The 23,459-nt window shown below is 44.4% G+C and overlaps 1 protein-coding gene across 2 annotated transcripts in view; it reads right to left on the reverse strand.

Annotated features, from left to right (window-relative positions):
- DSCAM (DS cell adhesion molecule) overlaps window positions 1–23,459 on the reverse strand; it is a 485,873-nt gene that overhangs the window by 379,563 nt on the left and 82,851 nt on the right. The gene's annotated exons all lie outside the window — the stretch shown is intronic.

Below are 23,459 nucleotides of genomic sequence, written 5' to 3' on the forward strand. Positions count from 1 at the left end.
GAGCTCTTAGATAGGGCTCAGCCCAGCAAGCCCAGCATGGGAAGTTCCAGAGAATTTAGAAAAATTAAACTTAAAACTCACTTGTTCCCGCCCCACCTGGGCAAAAGGGTATAAAAATTCAGTTCACCTGCAACAGTTTGCTCTTACTAGCCTGTACCTTCCTTGGTCTGGTTAGTTTGAGACACGATATCGTCCTTCGCCTGGATTCAGATGCTGGTCATTTGAATTCTTGCCTTCTACAAGATCTTCTTCAGCTGAATTTAGGTAACGTATTTCCCTGAAAAACCCCCTCCATTTCTATTATCCAATCTATCTTTTAAAACCTTTTTTATATCTTAGGAACTTGAATGTATGTGCTCTTATGTCTCACTGTGTGTTTGTATTTTTAAACAAATTTATATAAAACTTTTAAATTCAATTTGGACTCTTGCATTACTCTGTGGAATATCCATTGTCAGAATTCCTTCCCCGTATCATACAGTCTAAAAGATCTCCTCCTGGCCCCTCTCGCTGCCAACGTGAGAGCTCATTCCCCTTTGCTACTTATAAAATTCTATGTGTGCTGTTATACTTTTAGCAGCTGGTGGAGAGTCCCTTTAATAAAACCCTTGCCCCTGTTAAAGCCGTAACAGTACTCTGTATGAATTTTACTTGCATAATTTGACTCATACATAGCAAGGAATATTTCCAGTAGGCTCAATTTCTGGATTTTAATGTTTAAACTGGGGACCTCAGATTCTCCCTTTAAATCCATGCCGAAGGGGGTGGATTTAAAAGGAAAATCTGGGGAAATTGGGGGGGGGGTGCGTGCTGTCAGGGGTGCAATTGTTAACCTAGCAGCACCAAAATTTCAGGGTAAATTAGAGGAGACCATCCTGATGATAACACCCAGGTTTGGGGAAGTTTGGTTCAGGGAGTCCAAAGTTATGAACCCTCAAAGGTGTAGCCCCCATCTCCTATTAGCTCCCATTGGAAACAATGGGGGATGGGCCCCCCCCTTTGGGAGTCCATAACTTTGGACCCACTGAACCAAACTTCACTTAACTTGGGTGGTATCATCAGGAGAGTCTTCCGAAAAATCCCTGAAAATTTGGTACTACTAACCTAAAAACTGCGCCCCCTGCAGGCCAAAAATGAAAAAAATACTAAAAATACCAAAAAACCCAAATAGACCTGAATTTTTGTGCCCCCCCCAGGTGCGCACCCGGTGCAACGCACACACACCGGCCCCCTGGTAGCTCTGCCTCTGACCAGCAGGCATCTGGGGAATTCAGATTAGCCTGTGCACTCCCACACATGCCAGCTGGGTGACCTTGGGCTTATCATAGCTTTTCGGAGCTCTTTCAGCCCCACCTACCCCACCAGGTGTTTGTTGTGAGGGAGGGAGGACAAGGAGATTGTAAACCCCTTTGAGTCTCCTACAGGAGAGAAAGGGGGGATATAAATCCAAACTCTTCTCTTCATTATTCTAATGCTTGTAAAAATTCCCAGACAATCTGATTTCTTCTTCTTCTAGCATTAATTACCTTCATTAAATTGTAATCAAATGTATACAAAAAACTGTCATTAGTGTGAAGGAGAAAGGTGATTAATGTTATTATATACCTGAAACAGCCTCAGAGGATCACTGAAAGCCCCAGTTATTGATTACAGCAAGCCAAAAACTGGCACTGTGAGCAGTAAAGCAGGGCCTCAATTATCTTTAGTGTGTCTTTGTCAGAGGTCTGCCCAGAATCTCTTTTGGGGAAAACAATTGAACTCTCTCTTCAAAAGGTACCTTTCCTTTTTGATTTGTACTTATTTAACATTACCACCTTTATCCCTGGCATATAGTTGTAAGACTTCAGTGTGTGTATAATTCTACAGAGTGGGTTGCCCTGAGGAGATCACATTCTACAGTTTTTAATTCAGAATCTGACACTTAAACATGTTATTGGAATCCAAATATATTTTCCAAATGTTGTCTGCAATATGGGGACCACTCTCTGGAAAGCAGATTAAAAGAGCAAATATATATGCACATGTCCCAGTTGCTTCCAGCATTATCTGAGAGAAGAATATATAAATCAGTTTTCTCTACTGAATCACATAATCCCTGAACTGGGTAGCCCTGACCTTCCAGAAGAAGTACATCACTATCTATTTGTCTTTAAAAGCCCATAGATGAAAAGGGGAAATAAATTTGAATGCGCAGTGAAAGCAGACATCAAGTACTAGGCCATTCCTCAAATGGAATACAGCCAGATTGTATCCCTAGGTGAAGAGCTAGAAGTGACCTTCTTCTAGTTGTACATGACAATTTTTGACATTTGAAAAATGTGGATTATGCATCTGTTAGAAAGAAGAGAGAACACATACAATCTCTCAACATCTTAACAGTAGTCAGCCTCCTGTAGGCTGCAACGACCATTAATCTTGTCAGTTGTCCATTCCACCAAAGTCACAATTAAAACATATTTGTTTTAAAATATTTCTGGTCTCAGTTTAATGTATTTACAAGTGGAGAACTGCAAGAAATTTATGGAAGAAGATATCCTATTCTCCCCATATTTGTTTATCTGTGATAAACAAATTGCAAATGCCTTAACAGTCCAGGTGCTCGGGAGCAACAGCTGCAGAAGGCCATTGCTTTCACATCCTGCAGGTGAGCTCCCAAAGGCACCTGGTGGGCCACTGCGAGTAGCAGAGAGCTGGACTAGATGGACTCTGGTCTGATCCAGCTGGCTTGTTCTTATGTTCTTATGTTTCCTCCCTATTGTCTCCACTTCTTTGCCTCTCACTCTTTCTCCTTCCTGTCACCCCTTATCTTACCCTCCCTCTCCCCCATGCCTATCACTTTCTTTGTCTTTCTGGCTCCCACCCATCCCACACTCTTTGTGTTCTTTACCTCATTATTATTTCTTTTTCTTTCTGCCTTCTCAAACCCCATACTCTATTTCTTTCTGCTCCCCTCCCCCTTTCTCTTTTTGTCTCCCCAACCCCATCACTCTTTCTCTTCTTCTGCTCCCTACCCCATTAGTCTTTTTCTTCCCATAACTTTCTCTTTCTGCCCCCAACCCATCACTTTCTTGCTCTGTGCTCCATATAATCAGTATTTCTTTCTCTTTCTTTCTGCCCTTATCATTCCATCATTCTCTTTTTCTGATACTGTGCCCCACTCCATCACCCTCTCTTTCTCTTCCTTTCTCCCTCTCCACCTCTTAGCTTCCTTTGTCCCCCTTGACTGACAGGCATGCCACAGTTTCTCCCTCCACAATCACTACTGTCATCATTGGTCTCAGATCTGGCACAGCTCTCAGCCTCTATCGTTGAACCTGCTGCAGCTTCTTCCTCTCAGTCTGGACCTTTCCTAGTCACGTACACCCATCACTGCTGCCTGGAAGAGGCAGGTGCGTTGACCATATATGCACAGAAAATGTTTTTGTTTGTGGGTGGATTTTACCCATCCAATGCATTTTTAATTGTTTTTAGATTTTTCTGCAAACAGTTGGGGGAGTGTGGAGAAAAATCTCCTTTCTGTCATTGATCCATGGATTTAGGTATCCGCAGATAAGCCCACATATGACTATATGCATAAACAAGAGGAAACCTGCAAGGACTTGAGAGAGACATCTCATTTTCCCCTCCCCCATACTTTCTTCTTTCTCTTTTCTGAAATCCCCCATAGAATCTCCCCCTTTCATGTTTCCTTTCACTCCTTCTCACCAATAGCCAACCTACATTTATCTGCCTCCCTGTGTTCAGCATCTCCTCTCTTCAGCATTTCCAGCATTTCCAGTCATGCAAGTCAAGTGGCATTCATGCAGTGGTTACAACCAGGCCTAGGATTGCCAACATCCAAGTGCAACATGGAGATCAACCAGAATTACAACTGATCTCCAGACAAAAGAGATTTCCCTACCTGTGGAGGAAAAGGATGCTTTGGAGGATGGACTGTATGGCATTATATTTGGCTGAGATCCCACCTTTCTCCTTCTCCTTCTCCAAATCCAAACCCAAATGCTACCATTTCCAGATTCCACCCCAAAATCTGCATGAATTTCCCAACTTGGGGCTGGCAATCACAGCAAGGCTGGCCTGAAATAAGTCCTCCCTCGAAGGCCACAACAGCCCTGGAAAGCACCCTGCAACCTCCCACTGCTTTTTCCTTACAGAAATAAATGCTTGAAAGTTGGGCTGCCCAGCAAAAGCCACTGAAGGAATCTGTTTCCTAAAACTACAGGTGTTCCTTTAAACATTTTGTATTTGATTTGGTTGACTTGGCAATTAGAATATACAAGTGTGGACCCACAAGAAACATCCTGTCTCCCCCTTTACCCATTGTTTATCAATCTTCCCCCAGCCCTTCCAATGTCCCCCTTTGTAAGGAATTCCATAGAAGCAGAAACCAAGGCAGGAGCCGTTTATTCAGACATCCTAGAAACTCCGTGCGCAGTGGCTGGGAACCGAGTCCCGCTGAAGCACAGGTTATAACTCTGTCCATCCCGTCCCTGGATTTCCCCATGGGAACGGGAGGTCTCATCTCCCTGCAGAGATAAGTTATCCGCCCAGGAGAGTTGGCCCCCCTGGGCATTGGAATGTCAGTCAAGGGCAGGCGACCCGCTCATCAACACCGTGCAATGAGATCCTTTACACTCTGCCTCCCAAAAGACCCTCTCGGTTTGTGTTGGGAGGAGCAGGTGGAAAGCAGAAATGAGAGTGAGAGTCAAAATAGTACCGGGAATAGTGATTCACTCCCAGAATACCAAGAGACCTTCATCTTAATGGCGTTTGCGGGTAAAGGAAGTCCAAGGATGATGGTTTCGTAATGCTTGTGGCCATCAATAATATTCGGTGGGGTCTCTCCGGCAGATTCGTGCAGGCATGGGCGGGGCCTCAACAGGTAAACTACGGTGGAACGGATGGATGTTACTAAGAGGTTGACCGGAAATCAATGAGGCAGTGACATCATTAATCCTTTGTAGTGATCTGCGAAGACCTATGGTCTTTGCCCTGGATTTTGAAAATTGCCGTCTCTGAGATTTTTTGGTGAACAAATACACCGGGCTTGCTGCGCAGAATCCAGGCGATTGCTTATCCGCTTACAGCTTTTGGGAGTCTTTGGCCGCAGGCATGGTAGTCTGGACCACTTTCACCTGCAGGCCAGGAATGCAATCCACTGCTGAAACTCGAGGAGGATCCAACATCTCATGAACGGATTCGTGGCAGGCGACGGACACAATTCGAAGAGTTTTGTACTGCTATGAACCCGCACATTATTATAGAAAGTATTCTGCAAGCAGGTGCTTCGCGCCATTGTAGCAATTGGTAGTTGGTGTAACAAACGTAAATACTGCTCTGGTTCTGTTAGTTCTCCTCTTCATCACCGCGTCAACTGAAACTGCGTGGCGGCAACCGCCGGGCGACTAACTGGCTGAAAACTTTGGGAACTTTTGAAATGAATTGCAGGGCGGTGGGAACCGCACCGCAAAGGCGGTGTAGGCGGTAAACATGCTGATGAACAAATAGCTAACTTAGGAAGCGGAGGATGGAAGCACATGGGATGTCATGAAAATGAGTCCACAGGGTAAAGTGTTGCCGCTTCAGGCGCCGCAGAACTGCGTCTGTAATAAATCCATAGATGACTTCCGAGGCGGGAGGCCACGGGAAGGTTTCAACAGACCATGGGGTTTTAAGGAGCGTTCTTGGCTACAAACAGAAACATGCCCAACATGCGTCTGTTGTCGCCGCGCCAGCGCCAGAACGGCGGTAGTAGAGTTTTAGAAAAGCCAAAATGTCCAGCAGCCGGCCGAAGACGTATGACCGGCTTTCAGGGCCTGCTAACTACCGGAGACGCATTAACAATCCCGTAGCTAAAGCATGCATTCTCCGGCAGGTGGGAGTCCCCTTCCTCCGCCCGGAGGTTACGGCGCAACCCAGCCTCGGTTTTGCAGGAAAGGAGACAGGCTAAGGAATAGGCGGACAATCTCTGAAGCGGGTGACAGCCAGCTAAAATGGGAGGGGAAGAACGATCAAGTGGAATGTCCCGTGAAACTCCACCCTCCGGGTGAAAGCGGCATCAACCAGTTTATTGGTTTTAGGAAGAAATAGACCGTAGAAAAGCAGAAAAAAAAAAATGCGACCTTGAAGTTGCCAGCGGACATCTTAACCAGGGGAGGTGGAGAGGGCCGATTGCATGATCCGACCAAACTTGAGGTGTTTAGCCCTCAGCCAATGAAAACTTCGGTGAAGGGGTCTTGCTTTGTTGGCGCCAGTTTCTTTATCTACAGTCCAGTTAAGTTCAGCACCGAATTTCGCGTTAGCCAAGCACGGAACCAACTACCATCTTTATTTCTCTGCAATGGGGCTGCCCCAGGCTTTGTCCGAAATCCCGTGAACTGGCAGGAGCTCCAGGATTCAGATTTGTAGCTGCCAGGATAGGTTCAGTAGTAAAAAGTGGATTTAAAAGCTGAAAGGCGTCTGACATTCTTCGAACCAGGAAGAGGGGCCCGGGCGGCGGTCATTGGATCTTGCTACCTTAGATGCGTGAGGAGGTCTATTGAGTGGGAAGTCAGTTCCAGCGGTGGAGATTATCAAGTCGATAAATTGGCAAAAACCTAGAAAGATTGGAGTTCTTTTTTAGGCTGGTAGGGACATTGGAGGACTGCCATGTCAATTTTAACGGGATCATTTTAGGCCTGGAAGGATAAGTGACCTGAAATAATGATCAATAAGTTTGGTGGAAACAGCATTTTGGAAGGATTTGGCAAAGAGAGGGGTTGTTGAACAAACGTTTCAATACTTCCCGAACCAATGCTTCATGCTCCTGTGGTTTGTGAATAAATTAAAAGCGTCATCCCGGAGTACGCCACTACTCCCTTGTACAATAAATCATGGAGAACTTAGTTGATAAGGGCCATAAAAGCTCCGGGGGCTACTTAACCCGAATGTGGCGTTATTAAGTATTCAAACTTCAAACTTCTGTATGTTAAAATGCAGTCAAATGTTCATAGCCTTCAGCAATTCTGGACCCTGTGGTAAAGCTTCTCTCAAGTCCAACTTAGTAGAGATCGTCACCGCTCCATCGTCCCTAAACGATCTATGGTTAAGGGAATAGGAACATTTGTGGTTAAGGAGACTGCGTGGGTCCTCGGTAATCTGTGCAGAGCCAGTAAAGACCCATCTTTCTTTTTGACAAACAATACAGGAGCAGCATGCTGCGTGTGTTTAGTAGCCATACGTCACCTGAACCCGAGGCTGCAGGTTTCTGCTTATTCTAAGAAGAGCACGAAAGTTCGCCTTCCTCCTCCATTAGGACTCAATACGGTAGATTCTCCCTTGCCTTGCAGGCAGTTCGCTCTGGCTGTAAACTACGGTGCAGTCGAGTGATGTGTCTCTATGGGGTGGCAACTGGATGCATTCTTTGCTCCCTGAAACACTCTGGCTAAAATCTTGGTAACCCGATTGGAATGCCACGAGTAAAATGTCGAGTTGATAAATCTGAAAACGAAGAAGCCGGGGTGGTAATGTCAGGAGAAGCCGAAGTTTTCCCCAATTCATGTGGCGTTCACCGCAGGGAGGGTCAGTGAATTCATAGATCGCTGCTTCCAAAATGAATTTTTGGTTCATTACGAAAGCAACAACCATGGCATGCCCAGGACTATAAGGTGTTTGTTTGGCCGCTGGCGCGAAGAATAAAATCTAATCTTCTCTCCCAATGGTCGGCGCCAGAGGAGAACCGGTTCAAGCGTTTGAACTCGGGGCGGTCCGCCCATCGGCTTCCCCGAGAGGGACTTCCTCGCCGCATTCATTTTAGCAGGTGAGATAGACAAGGGCTTAGCCAGGGGACTTGGTCTGGAACCACTGGCTCCTCCGCCACCTGGGGCCGCGGTATTAAGCAATGGGGAGCAGCCCCGAATCCACAAGGGCTGAGAGCTATAATAATGCAGTCTGGTATAGCGGGTTGGCCAGAAGCGGCTTTGGATTGTAATGGGCTGCGCTACTTGCCTTCACTCGCTTGGCCAGTCTGGAGTCGAACCCATGTCCATGGGGGGGGCTGGAAAGAAAGGCGCAAACAGCTTCTTCCCCTCCCTCTGGGTAGCACTTCTCGACAACTGCTTAAAGAGCGAGCCTGTTGAAATTGGTCAGTTCTATGCGTGGTGGCTTGGCAGATAAGCGCGTCTTGTGACCGGGCGGTTGGCTTACTTCTCTTTTACGGCGGGCAGTTGGCGGCCAGATGACCTGGTCCTCCGCAGTGATGAACCACCAAATCCCGATACGGCGAAGAAACTCGAGGAGGTATCTGTAAAGGCTGGGCTTTGCTCCCAGTGAAGATGCGTGAAGTGGCCAGGTTTAGTGCGCATGTCAGCTGACGCGTGGCGTACTCCAAGCGAGGCGCCACCTGGGATATCCGTTGCATCCAAGCTTAATAGACGTCACGGGGGATCCCGAATTAAAACACAGGTTTCACGCAGCTTGCAAAGTCAACGAAAGCATCCGCAGAGGCATCTACATTTCATCGCGCTTCAGGCCACTCAGGAAGTCAGGAAAGGCGCCATGCACTGTGGCGTCGCATCGAACTTCACGGGCGGCAAATTACTGCAAACGCAGGCGTTGCCTTGCTGAATAGGATTTGATAGTGCTGGAGGATAACCATTTTCAGCAATCTGCCGGGATCTTGGAAGCCCGAGCCCCTTAGGCGCCGAGAGCACCCCGTCAACGTGGGCGGAAGTATCTTCAACTCTGCAGGTTCAAAAGAGTCTACAACCAGTCGGCTGCTGCCCCATCCAGGAACTGAGCTTACGATGTCCCGCATTATTTTCAAGCTCAGACGGTATCATCGGGCTCATGGTACCATCCCGTGGGCATGGAAAGGTTTACAAAGATGAAGTGCAGGGGAAGTTTGAACAGGCGGGTCCCATCGAGAAACGGGCAGAACCATTGAGAGGTCTGTAGAAGCTATCCCTCTCCACGCTCCTTGGTACCGCAGCGCCACGCCGTGCAGGTTATTCGCGGTTGGGAGTTAGCATGGGTTGAAGCAGGTTGCGGGGCCGGAATCGGGTGGGAAGTGGAGGTACTCAATGCTGGTGCGCTTGGCGCTTCTGGTGGGATCTGGTCGCGGAAGGTGCGCTGGTGACCCAGCAGCGTCGCCCTCTGGCTACCGGACTGTACCGAGCGACATTGGGCTTCCCACCCAGGTTCTGTCCTGTTCTGCTGCTTCTTTCCAGTTCCTCTCCAAGGCAGCCAGCTCTCTCTCGCGGGGTCCAAGCGCATCCCTGGATGCGCTATATACAGCTGCTTTCTCTTCGCTTCAATTTGGCCAGATGGGTCACCGTTGGAACGAAAGCAGTTAGTTCGCTTTCGTGCACGTAAGGCCTGAAACGCTTCAGCTACGTTGGCCTTCGCGGGAACCAGCTTCCCCAGGTGTTCCAGGACTTTATAAAGCGGATTTGATAGGTTCTGGTACATATTGCCGTTGCAATGCCTTTGGCACTCGGTCAATTCGGAAGTTGGGATTTCCTTAGCCTGCTGTTCACGGCCCTCTGCAGGTTTTTCCGCGCTCTTGCTGCAGCTGTTCCCGTTCCACCTCTTCCATAGCTGGATTCACGGGCTCCATGCTTCTTGGGCATCTCGCCAGTCGACCCACTCATCAACCTGCCAGCTCTCTTTTCAATTGTGGGAGGGAATGGCTCCGAGCTGGGAGTGCGAGCCTCTCCCGGGGTCTCCTCTCTTCATCTGAAGGCATGGGCGATGCGTGGCCTGCCGGTGAGCTCCATCGGGCAACTCAGGTGCAGCTGGGGTCCGGAATCTGGGATTGATACGAAAACTGATGCGGATACCCCCTCCCAATCCCTGGTACATAGTCGGAGTTTCACCGGGTGGTCTTCAGACGATTTGCCCCAGTGCTGTACGGTAGATCTTTGGGAACATCTGCAAAATCCAGGAGTCCAGGGAATCGTTCAATGGACCTGTCATTGCCGCCAGAAGGGTGGTCAGGCCTTGTCTCCTCCGTGACGGGTTGCATCTGGAGTTTGTAATCCATCCCCAACGGGTAGATACCGATCCACTGGCCTTCGATCCGGAGCAATGCAGCCCCAAGCGACTCTGTATGTAAGTCCCATGGTGAAACGATTACTCGCCCCTCGTTCAAACGGAGTACGGGCAGGAGCTCGGTGATGCCAATCACGAGGGCCGGAAAGAGTCGCCAGCGGGAACCCCGCTCTCCCGGCCGGGTTCCTCTAAATCCAGAAGAGGATAACCTGAGGCCCTCTTTGGGGCTACCAATTTCCACCAGGAACATTCAGCCTCTCCATGCCGGAACGCCGGGGATCCACTGCACTAAGAAAGTAGATGAATCGATGGTTTCCTGCCACAATGCAAAAAATTCCATAGAAGCGAAAATAAAAGGCTTTTTTGGGTGTAAGGGCAGGTTTGTTCAGACATCCTAAGAAAGCTCGCGGTACGCGAGTGGCAGGAATCGATTCTCCATCAGAAGCACGGGTTAGCAGCTTTCATTCGCATCCCATCCCCTCCTGGATTCCCATGGGAGCGGGGGTCTCATGCTCCCGCAGGAGATAAAGGTCTCCGCGGAGAAGGTTAGCCCCTCGCCCGGTTGCTGGAATGTAGTCAAAGGCCAGCGTGACTGACCCGGCTCATCAACAATTCATTGAATCCTTTGCCTATGCCACTTACTTATCAGCACCCCTTATCAACCTGCCCTTCTCTTTCACTCTTCTTTATCTCCCTTTCTCCACATTTTCTTTTTCTTTTCCTTAGACAATCTCTTCCCTCCTTTTCCTAATCCCACTTTGGGAGCTGCAGTGGCTATGGCTGAGGAAGGGTCCCCAGGAGCTACTGCAACTGCAGCAGGGCCTGGCAGGCCACCAGTCCACCCACAGAGCCCCTGGATACCTCCTAGCCAGTTGCAAAGCCCCTGGAAGTTGTGACAGTGGCCTGGTCATTGGTACAGCATCTGCATCAGGCTCCCTAGAAGCTGCCTGCCAGCTGCAGGGCCACTGAAGTTCAGCTGACAGTAAGTACTCTTTGCCTGCACATAAAACATTTTTGTTTTGTGGGATCTAACCCCCCAATATATTTTTAAAGCTTAAAGATTTTTATGCAAACCTGGTGGGTCCCCCAAATTTGGAGAAAAATATTTCAGTCAGCATGGACCCAATTCTCACATTAAGACAGCAGCAGATGGGGGCCACACTTGAGAAAGATATATAGGTTATCTCCTTATTCCTTGTAGGCAGTGGTGGGATTCAAAAATTTTAGTAACAGGTTCCAATAGTGGTGGGATTCAAACAGTGGCATAGCACCAATGGGGCTGGGTGGGGCACAATGAGGGCGTGGCCAGGCATTCTGGGGGCAGGGCATGCCTGGGTGGGGCTGTGGCAAGGACGCAAGGCGTGCATGCCCCAGGTGCAGTTCCCCTTCGCCCTGCCTCTAGATTCAAATAATGACTGTTTAAAGTATTAAAAAAGCAATATACCGAAAGGTAGTGTATTATTTCTTTTTTATATAATTATAGTGATTGATTTTAAATAATAACATAAGTAAGGAGAGAAACCAAAAGCTGTTTACAATTGTTAACATATTACAAACATATCTAATTGTCTATCTCTCTCAACCCTTCCAACTAAAACATCCTATATTGCCTCCCTCCTTCCCATATTTCCCTCCCTCCCTACTTTCTACTTCCCCTTCAGATTCCTATAACTACTTTATCTATTCCACTTGAAAAAAAACTAACAGAGGGAGAGATCCAAAATCCTTAATCTAAAAGAGTACCGGTAGTTTAAACTCCTCTCTTTCCAATATAAATTTCAAGGGGAAAAAAAGAAAATGAAAAATCTTTACCTATAATACTTTCCCAACCTTTATACCAATGAACAACAAAAAATAGAATTACTATATATTGTATTATTTCATACAGTTCATACACACGTGGGGGGATGCCAGGGGGGACAGGGGGCCCGCAGGGACAGAGATTACCCCCTTGTCGCTAGTGGAGTTAATCATTAATAACCGGTTCTCCGAACTGAGAAAATTTTAGTAACCGGTTCTACCGAATAGGTGCGAATAGGCTGCATCCCACCTCCGCTTGTAGGTATGACTGTTTCAACCAAGGTTAAATAAAGGTTTAGTGTTTTTTTAAAGGTCCTCCACCACACCATTGAGACTGGTCTGTGAATGGTCACCCAACTGAACAAGTGAACAGATTTCATTATATGAGCAATCTTTTTTTCTTAAAACCTGTCATGGACAACTCACATTTAATACGACCAAGAAATTAGCCTCAGTGCGCTCTCCAGCTCTTTTACAATTTTTTCTGACTTCAGGAGGCAATTATACACCAGCTGCAATTTGGGCTTTTGGGCTTTTGTTCCATTGTTATTATATGGTTCATCCCTGACAATATCCAACATTAAAAAAATCATTATGGTTCCCCTTTTAGTTTCTTTCTTGCACTCAGAATCAAATCTGCAAATATGTTTTCTGGCCTTCAGCACAAAAGGAATTTGGATAACCATCCTTGGAGGCTAAAGCATGGATAACTAAATTCCTTCCAGATTAAAAAAATCTTCTATTCTTCTAAAGGGTGCATCCTCTTGCTAATGATGGTTTTCAAAGCACATGGGCAAAGTTGGTTCATAGTAAGTTACAGAATTGGGTTTTCCTCTTGAGTCTATTGAGCATATAGAATACCTCTATATGTAAGCTGCATATTGACAAACGGAGCAAAATCTAGTGTGCTGCAAATGGAACAAATCTAGTGTGCTGCATATTGACAAACGCAGCACATGCTTCAGAGCCCAGAGCATTTGCTCGGTGTATCTTTCAATCTGCCAAAAATCCCAAATCCCACTGGGAGGGGGAGGAGAGATTTCCTACCAATGGTCCAAAAATTGCTCTCTGGACAAACCCCCTAAAAATTAATTTAAGAAGTATAGTGGGAAATGTGATTCTCAGCTCTGATTTAACAATATACCATTCATACATCCCACTAGTCATCATTCTTTCTTTGTTTCTACTTTTCTTTCAGGTTTAATTGTCATTTCTGATTGCCTTGAGTTGTTTAAATGCAGATAGTCTCATGTTTCACATTTAGTACTAAGAGACTGGAGGCTTCTACCTATGATGCACAGCTGAGAGGAGAAAAAGGCAGACAAACAAAGAAGCTAGGTCAACACAAACACCCAGGTGTAGATTTTCTTTTACTCACAAGGGCTACTGCGATTCTGCAGAAATGCTCAATTAGATGCCAAGACAGTGGTTCACCTGAGACGTTGGCATGAATTTTTAACTTTTGTGCAATGAAGCATTAATTGCTTCAGCTCAGTTCCCAAATTAATTCATAACCACTGTGCCAACAATTCACGTGCAAAAAAAAAAGGTTTTCAAGGAAGGTGATGCCATTGTTTCCCTCTACAATTCATTTAACCATTTCCTTTTAATAGACACTGAATGTCAAATGAACATGCAGCACTAATGGGATTCCCCCAAAAGTGGGGCGGGGGGAATAAAGCAAGATCAAAAAGAAAGAAAGAACAAACCTGATCAGAAAAAGGAGACAGCAATAGGTACCATGGCTGTACACTTACATGCTTCATTTCATGCCCCCATAATTCTCTCTGGCAGCCACATGATTAATTCAAAGAATTATTGATTTTTTCGCCTTGCTCAGTCCTGCTGACCTGCTTTTGTTGACAGGTCTGTATGGATCACACTCATCTGTCAGCTGAAATTCTGGCATCATATTGGTCTCTCTGGCCCGCGGTAAACATTTCTACTGGTTCGACATTAATAGCATTTGAGTGCCTGATAAAATACACATGCACGTGTGTATTTTATACACATGCTTGCTTCAAATGGAGGAGAAATGAAGCAAAGAACATGTATACTAAAAAGTGCACATTACTGAAATTATTGAATCACTTGCAGTTGGAGTACAGTAAATAATCTTTTGTTGTAGTCAAATGGTCAAGTAGATGCGGTTATGTTAGAAACCATACCTCCAATGATAATCAGTGGCCAGTGTAAAATAGCTCCTGGGTAGCCTTGTCATGAAGGCTGAAGTGAAGTTTTAATTACTCTGATATATGACAGTTTAAATATTAAACAAAACTAACGGTTTCTTGGAGGGAGCAATTGTTAAAAGTTTTTTTTAAAAAAAAGCACCTCAGTCTAAAGGAAATTTCTATTTTAGCTGATCTCGATCTAAAACCATCATTGAATCAGCGACGACAGTGCTCTTTGGCTATATCCTTTACCATATGACCTCAATAGATTCCGTGACCTAGTTTCAAATCATGTACATACCTAGTAAGCAGGAAAAAAAAGTGGCTAGAAAAAACCTGCTGGAATTGACTGGCTAGTTCCATTGGCAACTCCCCTACATCAATCCAGAAATGCTGTATTTCCAGTCATTTCAACTACATATTTGCAAAGAAAGAGATTAATTCTAAAGGTTTCCAGGATACAGCAAGACATTTCAATGAGTGATAGACAACATGCAGCTTTTTAAAAAAATGCAGTTTCCAGTACCCACTTTCTGCAATTTTGATATTAACTAGTCATTGAAGTTCATAGCCATGTTTGTTTAGAGAAATCAAAGACAAATTTGAGATGAGCTGTCATGCATGCAAGTTAGCACTAAAGTTCTCAAGAGAACATTATTTTGCAACAAATTTTACTCCCATGCTGCATTTTTAAATAAATCAACATAATTTAAAAGAATGAGTTGAACTTGGATAGCTGTACCACTTTCCAAACCCCTGATGGTTTATCTACATAAATACAATTCTGCAGCCTCTACTAATGTTGTTCTACCTTTCATTCATTAAGCTTTTCAATCAACTTCATAGACAATACCTTTTCAAGTTTAATCCAAAATGTCAATGTATCTTCTTATCAAAATAAAACACAGATTAGACATTATTCAGAATGGAAGTTTCTGCTCTGAGCCACTTTAAAATCCACACAACTAAACCACATACATAGACAAAAGCTTTACTGCATAATGGCTTTTGAGCAGCAAGGCAGGCTGTCATTAAAATGAATGAGCAAGTGCATCAGTTTTATTCCTCATTCCAAGCCTGTCAGCACTTTGGAGACATCTTCTTGGGTCAGATTAGAATCTGAAGAATCATCAGGAACACAGAACACTATTTTGTAACCATCTGACAATATTATCACAATCAAGGGAATTTACAGGCCTCAGTCATCACGTAAGGAACATCAATCTAACTATTCATCATGAAAGAATTACAGAAATAAAGACCTTGATACATTAAGTTTCTCTTCTAAGAACCCCATGGTGAAGGGGGGTAAACTGAACAATTGCAGTCAAAGTCAGTTTCAGGTAGCCAGCTCAAGGTTGACTCAGTCTTCCATCCTTCCAAAGTCAGTAAAATGAGTACCCAGATTTCTGAGGGGTAAACAACAGATGACTGTAGAAGATAATGGCAAACCACCCCATAAACACAGTCTGCCTAGTAAATGTTGTGATGTGACATCACCCCGTGGGTCAGTAATGACCGAGCACTTTATCTTTTAAATTGTCTCTGTTGAAGAAAAAAACCCCATTACAGGCTGTATCACATGGACCATGAAAAAGAAGCAGCCCAAAAGCTAAAACTACACATAAGAACACAACATGGCACATATCCCTTAAGCAATTAGCAAGGTCCGCATGTTGTGGATCCATTCACTGAAGTTTTTTAACAGACAATTCCTTATCTGCAGCCTATCAGACTATCATCATCCCTACTACTGGGAAGGAGCAGCAAAAGAAATTGCCCTAACCTAAGGATGGAACGAAACTCCATGTACAATGTGCAATTGTGTAAAAAAAACAACAACTATATTTTGAAGACAGGAATGAGCTAAACATCTGGATTTCTAGCCTGACCGAACAGTAGATGACTACAGATAAAAATGTGTATTCATTTCAATCCAATTCAGTTTAAATCCACATAAGCATACTATCAAATGTCTCGTATAACTTATTCCAAATGAGACCCTTGGCCCTTTTGTCTTAGGCTGTCTTAACACCATCTGTAAAAAGTTGGTACAGTGTCAGAGAATGTCTTGTACATACAGAACACTATTGTACGTTGCAATAGGACTGTATATTGTGAGGAAAGATACTTATATTTTCTTTATCCAGTTTCTTTCCTTCCTTTTCTTAAAACCAGTCATGTTTAATACCAGCATGATTGAAGGTAATCATAGGCAGGCTTCCTCATTTTATTTATGTATTTGTTTTATTAAATATACTGCCTCTTTCCTTTTGGGCTACCAAATTGATTTTATGAACAGTAAGTAATTGATGCAATTATTTTTCATTAATAAATCTCTAGGTACAGCTGACATTAGGTGGTCACAAGAAGTGCCAGCAAGATTGTCATCTGGCTTTGGAAAATCTGGCCATGTCATTAAGGAAGAACCTGAAGGGCTTGTTGGGAGGCTCCATTACCCATTTTCAATACACAACCAAGCTTGCTCTCTGGTGCTTTCTTAGAATAGTCCTCTCTTGACCTACCCTGTCTTCTCTGTCTCTCTCTGAACATTCATTATTTGTGAACTTATTTTCTCAATCCAAGTGCTTGAGTCACCTCTTTTACCCTCCCCAGCTCACCCTAGGGAGCAATAGTCACTTAAAAGAACGTGAATTGTTTGTTAATTATTCATTCCATAATGAGGGAAGAATCAATGAACATTTTTTCTTTACTCTTATTTTTTCCCCGACCCCCATGTGTGGGCTACAAGCTGTCTTGCTAGGACAAATAAGAGTGAAATACATAGCCAAGATTAGTGGCTGAGGGAAGAGAAGAAAGTGTAGTGCTGAGCAGTAAGTCATCCAGACACCTTAGTCAGCAGTTGTAGCTAACACATACTATAATGATTAAGCTGTTCTAGTAAATCACATTGTTGGAAAGGTTTCACCTCAGAACAACACCATTGCATTTTCTCTCTTCTCTGATCTTTTAAGAGTTTCTTTTTTTCTCTAGTGTGTCAAACTGAAATTTAAAAGTTCTCATCATTTTCATGAGTCATCTCAATATTGCTAGATTTCAGTTTACACATTAGATACCAAATTGAAAAATAACCCAAAGAAACTGAAAATTCCAATACATAAGCTGAAGCATCAGAAGCTTCATCTCCAGAAACAGCTTGTGAGTTTTGCATTGTCGTTTTATTTATTTTATTTGTCAAATGTGGTATACCACCCACCCCACCCCCGGAGGGCTCTGGGCGGTGTACAATCTGCATGATAAAACTTAACAACTTAAAACCCAGTATAAATAATATAAAACCATAAATAATCTATTAATACAGATGGCAGAGATCACATATATTATTGTGAATTATTACAAGTTACGAGGGTTGGTCCAGATGGTATAACCATATCAAGTTGGAATACAGAGGATGGCATCTGATTTCAATGGTTATCCCCCTCCCCAAAGGTCCGGTGGAATAATTCCATTTTACCGGCCCTGCGGAACTGCTCAATGTCCCCCAGGGCTCTAACAAACAGTGGCAGGGAATTCCACAAGGTGAGAGCTAAGGCACTAAAGGCCCTGGCCTGGGTGGAGGCTAGCCGCATCACAGAAGGGCCAGGAACCACTAATAGATTGGTCTCTGCAGAGCACTGAGGCCAAAGCAGGACATATGGGGAAAGATGGTCCCTAAAGTATAAGGGCCCCAGGCCATGAAGTGACTTAAAGGCTAATACCAACACCTTGAAGGTGATCCAGTGTTCTATTGGGAGCCAATGCAAATGGTGCAGCACAGGAAAGATATGGTACCATATAGAGCTACCTGCGAGAAGCTGTGTCGTTGCATGGTGGACCACGTTCAGCCTTTGGATCAACTGCAAGGGAAGGCCCGCGTAAAGCAAGTTGCAATAATCTAGCCTGGAAGTGACTGTAGAATGGATTATAGTGGCCAGGTCAGACTGGGAGAGGTAAGGGGCCAGCTGCTGTGCCTGGAGCAGATGAAAAAACACCACCTGGGTTGTACAGGCCACCTGGGTCTCCATAGATAGAGAGGAATCCAGGGGGACCTTACGAACAGAGGGGGCTACCGGCAAGGAGACCTCTCAAGTAGGCAGCTGAAGCTCCTCTCCCCTCCCATCGCAACCCACCCAAAGGACCTCCATCTTTGATGGGTTCAGTTTTAACCTGCTATGCTTCAACCAACCAGTGTCCATCCCTCCCTCCATCAACAGAATGAGCTGAGTGTCATCAGCATATTGATGACAGATCAGTCCAAAGCCTGAGTCTGCATTCCCTCAGTCCTGGTTTCAGACTATAAGAGTGGGAGTTGGGAGTCCTAAGTGACTGAACATTTTAATAAAATCCTTCAGTACAGATAATTATGGGGAAATGCTTGCTTCCAATGCAGCTACCCAAAGACATTTGAAACACTTCCCAAAAGAAGCCATTCTGTTATTACTTTCTCACTACCCTCATCCATTCTCATCCATTTACAAAGCTCCTTCATCTCATTTATTTGCTGATGGCCTCCTTATTTGGGGCCCCCCACTGTTTCATCTGATTCATTCTGCCTTCCCAACTGAACAGCTTTAGGCATACTTCATATCCTACATTCTGAGGTCAATGCCTTAACCAAAGCTGGTGTAAATGAAAAAATAATGGCCCGCGTACATGCACCAATTTAACTTAGAGTGCTTCGACTGTCATCAGCTCTTTGTTGAATCTACTTTGCTGGCAAACCCATGTTTGTCTTTGTATAATGTGTGAACTGGAATTAAATTTTTCAACAATAAAATAAATTTCAAGTGATTGTAATATGTTTCACAACTTTTCTTTCACAATGGAAATATATGAGTGGATCAGACAATTTTTGATTTGAAATATAGATATTTCTGGTGCTGAAAAAGCGCAGCCATGTCTAAAATACGGCCCGCCATTGAGGGATGGGGGAGGGCAGGCAAAGGCCACGTTGTTTTGCTCTGCTAAAAGCAGGGCCGTAGCTTCAGGGCCTGGCCCGTGCATATGCGGAAGCCGGGTCCTGATTGATCGGGTGTTCTCACAGTGCCGGGAGGGGCCACATCATCAGAAGGGACCAGATGCTACCTCATGCCAGAGGCCCCACTCTTGCCAAGATGCCAGACTGTGACCCATCCACCCAGTCCCTGTATTCAATTGATATGTGATATGTTGTTCTGTTTCTGTTTTGCATGCTCTTGTCATAGCCAGATTGGCGGGTTGGGCATGGGGAGTGATCGTCTGGGAAGCAGGAGCTTGGGAGCTCCCCTGTCATGACACCTCCTTAAGAGGTAAGGGTGGAGCAAGCCAACAGTTGAAATACCCAGTGGGGGCTACAGTGGCTCGCACCCCTAGAGGCAGATGAAATGGGGCACCAGACAGGGGCCCACTGCCCACCTGGTATACCCCACTCCAATCTTGCCGCTGTGGTCAATTCCTCCAGCAGGCGGGCTCAAGGAATTTGGTTGGCTCTGAGGGATAGCACTCAGGCTGCTCAAAGGCTTGGATCACCCTTCCCATGCTGCACCATTTGCTTCCTTTATTCTGTGTCAATAAAAACATCTGGCTATGGCCAAAATTTTACCCACAAAAAGTTGTCATGTGTTTGTTTATTATGGGTTTATTCTATGGTTAGCCCGAGCTGGCAGGTCCACACCTCGACCCTCAGTGCCAAAGAGAATGTGAACCATCTTGCAACAGCTTTGGTCGGTAAGCTCTAGATTTATTTTATCTCAGTACAACTAAGAATGACTCCACTGCGTTCTGAGCCAACTTCATATTTTGCCTTCCCTTTCACCCAGGAAGACCTGAACATTTGGTCACAATGAGCAACCAAGAGAATTCAGGAAGCAGTATGTGATGCAACACAGGAGAGCAGCTACATGGAAAATAAAAAGCTCTCCTAATAAGATTCCCATTCATGCTTCTCTGGATTTTGGTCATGAGGATTTCAAAAATTATAAATAACTTGATTAATTATATCACATTTCACTGTTCTGCTGCAGTGCCCTGAATGACTCCCTCTAGCACAAGAAGCCAAACTCTGGCCAGCATCAGTTATATCTATGGTCCAGATACAGAACTTTCCAATTCTGCTTACAGTATCCATTGCAGTAGCTTCCAGCCAGGAACAGAGCACCATGGAATTGCATTTTTTTTCCAACCAGTTGAGGCTTTTAAGCAGTATTGGCATCTATTGTGAGCAAGCAGCTTCGAGATAGACCTAGGATCTGCTGATGCTGAGGGTTTTGGCAATCATATTCAAGAAACTAATGTTATTAATAAACTCAAGTGTCATTTATACAAAGGTATTATCAGTTGACTTTTCCATCACTTGTTTTACTTGCAACCAATTGACATCTCTAATTTTTGAAAAGTTATTGTTGCAGAAAGATATATAATTATTATTTAAACCATTAATCTGTTCAATTAGGACTCCCACAAGGATTAGCTACTTATATCGGCAGGTCAGGTGGTTTTCCTAAGGCCCTTTATATACACACTGCTAAATACTACTGATTTCAGTGGGCTTCCAGTAAGCATGATGAAGCACACATTTGGCTACCTATTTATACTCTGCTTGTCTCCTCATTTTTTCCCATTTCTATTTTATTCTCACAACACCTACCCTGTGAGGTAGATTAGGCTGATAGAGTGACTGGTCCATGTCTACTCAGCAAACTCCCATGACACTTCTGGCACTTTAATCACTACACCAAACTTGCTGTATACGTTTCATCTAAAATATGCTAATCACATCATTCTAACGAACTCTCAAAGCAGCTATCATTCATAAATGTTAAGGAAAAATTATTGAAAGCAATAATTAAAAATATTCTCCTATAATAAAACAAATGAAAATATCCCATACAGACACAGAAAAATACAGATTTACCCCAGATAACATTTGTGATAACTGTTCAATTTGCATGGCTACTCTCATAAAGGTTTTATACAACCCCTTCCCCCTTCTGGTGCACAACAGATTTGGCTACAACTTCTCATAAATAATATTTTCTCCATGCAGGAGATTACTCAGCATACTTATTAAACTAGTTATCTTTACCAGAGCATTTACTTATAAGATGCAACTTATGCTTCACATATTAGTTGGTAGGAATTTCAAAATTGTTAAAAGTGTACCAGTGAACTAGAGCACTAAAATTTGTTATCCACATCACATCAATTGCTAGAACCATATTGCAGCAGGGCATTTATTTCCCTCCATGAAAATGGTTATGACACATCCAATGTAATCCTATGTAATCTCAGCCTGTCTATTTCCATGGACTGCAGTGATTCTGCATAGAATCCCACTGTATAGGATTTCACTGCTCTTGGCTATTCCAAAAAGCATGGCTAGGCAAACAGATTACTATGAATATCTGAAAATAGAATATTTTGTTTCTAATCGTATCATAATAGACCTTAACATTCCAGCATAAAACAAGGTATATGAGGAATGCTGTGCTGAGATGTGTAATCCTATGCCTTTTCAGGCTTGGATTTGAGGCTTGCTATCAACATACATCTATGATTTCAGAAGGTATACCACATTCTATACCATATTCCATAGAGTGTGCTCAATTTAATTTCCATCCATTTCTACCCTTTTCTAAATTTTACGGTACATTATACCTAATTCCTGCCACAGTTGTTGACAAGATATTGCTTTCTTGTTACAATATTCAAAACTTGTCTATCAACAAACAGTGGATTTTCTGTACATAAACATGCCAGGAGGAGGGTTATGATATTCAAAGGTGTCCAAAACACAATTAGCGTAAAAGCTAATTAGCTTAAATTAAAAGCTAATTAGCTTAAAAGTGAGACACTACATGTTCTTAAAGTTGCCATTTTATATCTTGAAGTTAACATATTTAATAGATGCTTTTTATTACATGCTTTGAATATAACTATGTCACACTTTTCAGATACCAATAATTTTTTCCCAGTTGACAGAGTGGTACAACTCCTTCAGCATGTGCCACTAAACTTGAATACATCTTGTCATGTAACAGAAATGGATTTGAAACTTGCATTTTATTAAGGGGTCATGCCTCTGAATTGTAAATGTTAGTGGCTGATATTGCCAACAATCCCCTCCCATCCCCCACCCGCCAGACTAACTTCCAGAAGCAAGTTACATGCTTTATTTAAACTAAACCATATGGCAAAAGCAGAGGCTGGGGTTTTATTCTGGCTGACTTTCTCCTATGGAAGATTAAAAAACACTCAATATGAAACTAACACTTTCCGCATCCGCATTCTGATAAATTAAGATTTACCTGGTTAACCAGCTTAAGGGCGCGGAATTGCCTCACCACGTAATTTGAGCAACGCATGACAAAATAAGGGGAATGCATGGCTTCTGGTTGCATTCTGCAGAACCAGTGCAATGATTGGCTCCCAGCAGAAAAGGCGGGAGGAGCCTGGGTATATCACGGAAGGCGCCTTCCCTGGTCCGGCGCCCTTCGCGGCGAGAACCAAGTGGCGGAATATGGGCGGCACCGCACCCTCCCTTCTAATTTAGGGTTGAAGCGGGGTTTTGGGTCCTTGCAATCGCAGGTCGCTGGCGGGTTTACCGCTTGGTCGTATCTGGGGAAGAGAACGGAAGCCTTCCGGCCTGAGGCTCCCAGGCTTGCGCCCTATCAGGTAGGGCCGTGAGGGTGGGGCGGAGCAGGCTGCTTGTGGCCGGCAGGCCGGGCAGCTACCCGACACACTAAAGAGTTAGGGGTTGGGTTGGGCCGACGAAGCGGCCATGGGCTTAACCGGTGCCAGACACCCCGGCAACAACGGGGAGGAAGAGCGGAGCTGGGGGCGATATATGGGAGGGCTCAGTCGGTGCTGTACCATAGCATGAAGGAAGTGTGCAGAACCGAAGGGGTATGATCTCTGGGGCTTCCCTTCCCGCCAGTTTCCCATTTATTGGGATGTGATGTGCGACCCGTTTGCCGCCCAGCTCTGATGTAAATAGTTCTTGTTGATATGTTTGATGTTTAATAAGCTTGGAGACTCGCGAGCCCCATTTCCTTTCCAGCCTGTACGATTTGTGGTGTTGGCGATTATTCCAGAACGACAAAGAGTCTCCTGTCCCATCTGCAGCAAAGAATATTATCACAGTGACATCCAAATTCTAATTATATTTCAATCCCAAAGTAGATTCATAGGGCAATTTTACCATACATTGCACTATACATCTGAGGTTGCTTCCATATGATCCAAATCATCCAATAATGTTGGCAAGGCTATGGCCATCCTCCCAGGCTAGGAATGCTGATTCAGTGGGAAAAGTCTGCCTTATTGCAACCATGCAAGCGAAACCAATTGAACACTTACCAGGAAAGGGGCTTTCACACAAGATTACCAAGTGCTTTACGGGTACCGTGTGGTGAATTTTGGTAAAATGGATGTCTGTATGAATCTTAAGACATTACAACAAAGTTTTCATGCAACTCT

This window comes from Sphaerodactylus townsendi, linkage group LG04 (assembly GCF_021028975.2).
Source record: "Sphaerodactylus townsendi isolate TG3544 linkage group LG04, MPM_Stown_v2.3, whole genome shotgun sequence".
Taxonomy (NCBI): domain Eukaryota; kingdom Metazoa; phylum Chordata; class Lepidosauria; order Squamata; family Sphaerodactylidae; genus Sphaerodactylus; species Sphaerodactylus townsendi.